The following is a 4,947-nucleotide window of genomic DNA, read 5'->3' on the forward strand; positions in this document are numbered from 1 at the left end:
ATCCATTGGAATTTTGATAAGGATTGCTTTGGGTGGTATGGACATTTTAACAATATTAATTCTTCCAATTCATGAGCACTAGATATCTTTCCATTTTTATGTGTCTTATTTAATTTCTTTCATCAATGTTTTACAGTTTTCAGTGTACAGATTTTTCACCTCCTTGGTTAAATATATCCCTGAATATTTTGTTCTTTGCCATTGTAAATGGGATTACTTTCTTTTTTTTTTTTTTTTTGTGGCGCGCGGGCCTCTCACCATTGTGTCCTCTCCCGTCGCGGAGCACAGGCTCCGGACGCGCAGGTCCAGCGACCATGGCTCACGGGCTCAGTGGCATGTGGGATTCTCCCGGACTGGGGCACGAACCCATGTCCCCTGCATCGGCAGGCGGACTCTCAACCACTGCGCTACCAGGGAAGCCCGGGATTACTTTCTTAATTTCTTCTTCAGATAGTATCTCGCAGTTGTTTTGCCTATATATAATTTTAAAGCATTTTTGTGTGTGTGCGGGGTCCAGCATTTAGAGAACCCTTTCAAAGCATTCAACTTACTTGTTTATATTTTTTAAATAATTGTAGTAAAATACACATAACATAAAATTTGCCATCTTAACCATTTTTAAGTGTACGGTTTAGTGGCATTAAGTACATTCACATTGTTTTGCAACTATTACCACCAGTCATCTCCAGAACTTTTTCATCTTTCCCAACTGAAACTCTATACTCGTTAAACAATAATTCCTCATTCCCTCTTGCCCCCAGGCCCTGGCAATCACCATTTTACTTTCTGTCTCTAGGGATTTGACTACTCCAGGTGCCTCATATAATTGGAATCATACAGTATTTGTCCTTCTGTGGCTGGTTCATTTCACTTAGCATAATGTTTGCAAAGTTCATCCATGTTGTAGCATATGTCAGAATTTTCTTCCTTTTGAAAGCTGAATAATATTTCAATTATTATTTTGTTCATTCATTCATCTGTTGCTTTGTTTCTATCTTTTAGCTATTGTGAAAAATGCTGCTGTGAATACAGGTGTACAAGTATCCATTTGAGACCTCACTTTTAATTCTTTTGCGTATGAACCCAGAAGTGGAATTGTTGGATCATATGGTAATTCTGTTTTTCATTTTTTGAGGAGCTGATTCAACTTATTTTTAACAGAAACAAGTTTTCTTTCCCCACCCCCCCTCTCACTTCCATATTTAATGGATTGTAAAAAGCAGCTTTATCGAAACATAATTGACATACAATATGCATACTGCACATGTTTATAATGTACAATTTGATGTGTTTTGACATACGTATATATTCATTAGCACCATCAAGTTAACGAACATCTCCATCACCCTCATAAGTTTCCTGTGCCTTTAGTAATCCCTCTCTTCTACTCCTCCCTGCCCCTTGCCCCCATACTCAAGTAACCACCGATCTGCTTTCTGTCATTAAAGATTAGTTTGCGTTTTTTGAGAGTTCAGTGTAAATGGAAGGATATAGAATGTACCTACTTTTCCTCTGGCTTCTTCCACTCAGTATACTTATTTTGAGATTCATCCATGTTGTGATGTGTATTCGTAGTTCATTCTTTTTTATAGCTTAGTGGTATTCCACGGTATGGATGTACAATCTGTTTATCTGTATACCCGTTGATGGGCATTTGGCCTCTTTTCAATTTTACGCCATTACAAATAATGTTGCTAAGAACATTTGTGTACAGATCTACGTATGGACATATATTTCCTGATCTTTTGGGTAAACACCTAGAAGTGGAGTGGATTGATCATATGGTACGTGTATGTTTAACTTAAAAGAAACTGTCAAACCGTTCTCTAAAATGGTTGTACCATTTATATTTTCACCAGCAGATTTTGAGAGTTCTAATTTCTCCACCTTCTCACCAGCACTTGGTATGCGCAGTCATTTTAGTTTGGGCCATTCTACTAGGTGTGTAGTGGTACCTCACCAGGGTTTTAATTTGCATCCCCTAGTGACTGATGATATGGAACATTTTTTTTCCATATGCTTATTTACCATCTGTATATCTTGGTGAAGTGTCTTTTGAAAGTTTTGTCCACTATTTTTTCCAGCTTTTGAAATATAATTGACACATAATATTGTGTAGGTTTAAGGTATTCCACGTGTTGATTTGATACATTTATATACTGAAAATTGCTTACCTCCATAGCATTAGCTGTGACCTCCATCCCAACATATAGTTACCATTTTGTTTTTGTGGTGGTCACACAGGTGCCATTTCTTTTCTGTGGTGAGAACATTTAAGATCTACCCTCTTAGCAACATTCAAGTATATCGTGCAGTATTTTTAGCTATAATCCCCATGCTGTTTATTAGATCCCCAAACTCGCTAATCTCATAACGGAAGTTTGCACCCTGTGACTGACATCTCCCCGTTTCCGCCACCCCCAACCCCTGGTAACCACCACTCTCTTCTCTGTTCCTCTGAGTCTGATTATTTCAGATTCCACACTTAAGTGGGATCATACAGTATGTCTTTCTCTCTCTGACTTCTTTCACTTAGGATGATGCCTTCAAGTTTCATCCAACTTGTCACAAACAGCAGGATTTCCTTCTTTCTCATTGGCCTATTATTTTTTATTGGGTTGTCTTCTTACTTTTGAGTTTTCTTTATATATTCTAGATTCTACATTAGATATGTACTTTGTAGTAATTTTTTCCCTGTGGCTTTTCTTTTCATTCATTCTTTTCATTCTCTTAAAAGAGACTTTTGATACGTTTTATGTAATATTTAAATAAATTACATAGTTTTCTGGCATCTCAACCTGTCATAAGCAAGTTCATAAACAACTTCTTGTATTGAGCATACAGTTCAGCTGGAGGGAGCAGCAGGTGCACAGCGACACCAGGGAAGACCTCACCAGTTTTGAAGTCTATGTGCTGTGGCATCAGTCATGTGTTCCAGAGGGAATGGAGCTCACCATTACAGCTGAGGTCCCAGTTTTTATTTGGGGTGGCAATGTGTCCAGTGAAAGGACTAGATGTTCCACCTTCCCTTACAGCTTGGTTTAGCCATGTGACTACATTCTGGTTAATGAAATGTAAGTTAGAATTGCTGGGTGGACTTTGAGTAAGGCTCCTTTAAAGAGGGGCAGATAGCTGATGTAGGTCCTTTGATTTTGGTTTTCTGTGTTCCTCCTGCCTCCTACCTGGAATATAGACAAGGTGGCTGGAGCTTCAGCAGCTAACTTGGACTATGAGGCAACCTTGAAGTGTCATGTGGAATGGTGGGGTAGAAAGATAGAAGAAGCCTGGTCCCTGATGACTGCAGAGCTGCCACACTAGCCTTGGGCTGCATGCGTGCAGACTTCTATGTGAGAGGAAACACCTTATATGTTTAAAAGTCTATGTTATCTCTGTTTTTCGTCACTAGCAAATCCAGTTTCTAAAGGAATTTGGTTAATATGACAAGGGGTCAAGGGGAAGTCACTTCTACTTGCATATATATTTATATCGTCGAGATCATATTGTTAGAATACTTTTTATTCCTGCTTTTCATACATTATCATTACTACTGTTTCCTTCATCATCACGACCATCTTCAGCTTTATTATCCTCCTCTTCATATCGTTATCATTTTGAATAATAGTCATTTTCATTATTGTAACAGTCTTTGAGAGGATTTGCTTCTTGTTGATGGAGGACTGTTTGTGTGTAAAATGTGTTTCTCTTGTTAAATAACCCGTGGGTGGGGGGGGCGGTAAAGAAATGGGAGGGAGTCTGAGGGAGACTTTGCCATTGAGAACATCTGTGGAATTGGGTAGAATTGGTACTCAGATCTCGGGCAGCTTCGGTGTTCATTGGGAATGGGCTGTGTCAATCATTTCTTCCCTGCAAATAGCCAGCATTGCTCCCACATGGGGAAGCCCTCCAGGTGCGTAAATGAAACAACAGGGTTGGCTGGCGGGGCAGGTCTGAGTCAGCAGTTGCCTATAAAGAAAGGCAGAGGAGATTAAACTTGATGGTGTAAGAAATGAGAAGTGATTGAAGGCTTTCTTTTTTCCTGGCTGTGCTGCGTGGCTTGCGGGATCTCAGTTCCCTGACCAGGGATTGAACCCGGACCATGGCAGTGAAAGTGCAGAATCCTAACCACTAGACTCCCACCAGGGAACTCCCAAATGATTGAAGTTTTTTGAGTAGGGGAGTAGCATGGTTTGTGTAGGAAGGATTGGGGATGGGCTAGAGGGGACTCAAAGGTGGGTTGGCCACTTAGGAAGCTCTCACGGTGGTCCAGGCATGAAGTGGTGAAGGTCCATTGTTACGCGGGTCAGGTATTATTAAGTGCACATCAAGAGAGGAGTAAACATGCAAAAGTAATTTTTAAAATAGAGGAAATGCCTGTGTGAGGAAAAATAGGGATGAAATAAGGAGAGGCTGGATGAGCCATTAGACCTCAGTGCAAGTAAGCCTGCGTGAAGGAGAGAGGTAATGAAGAAAGTTTGGCGAAAGCATTTTAGGTGACAGTGCAAGTCTAAGGGAAGTTCTTCAAGGCCCTTGGGGAGTCCTCAAGCCCGAGCCATAGTCACTGGTCAGAGGAATCCCATGTTCCCCAGGAATGGGCCTGCCTTACTTTCCCTGCCCCACTCAGCCACTGGCTGGGAGCCGCTGTGGGAAGCAAGGCCTTGGAGCAAACTCTGGGATGGATTTCAGAGCTCCAGAGCTGGGGCCCTCAGTCAGTTATGCCTCCTGTGGTGGATGGTCTGAGAGGGGATGACGGCGATGGGGGATATGGGGAAGGTGACTGCTGCTGTCTCGGGGCTGTGGTTGCATGTAACAACTGTGGACCTGGAGTGGCTTAAACAATGAAGAGCTCTACTATCTCAGATCACAGGAGGCCCAGAGGTGGGTGGGTGTCAGGGTTGGTGGAGTCTGGGCTCCAAGATGAGGTCACGGATGATGGACTTTCCATCTCTC

This window comes from Delphinapterus leucas, chromosome 16, assembly GCF_059928025.1.
Source record: "Delphinapterus leucas isolate spDelLeu-1000000601 "Yukka" chromosome 16, BTC_Dleu_Yukka2, whole genome shotgun sequence".
Lineage (NCBI taxonomy): Eukaryota > Metazoa > Chordata > Mammalia > Artiodactyla > Monodontidae > Delphinapterus > Delphinapterus leucas.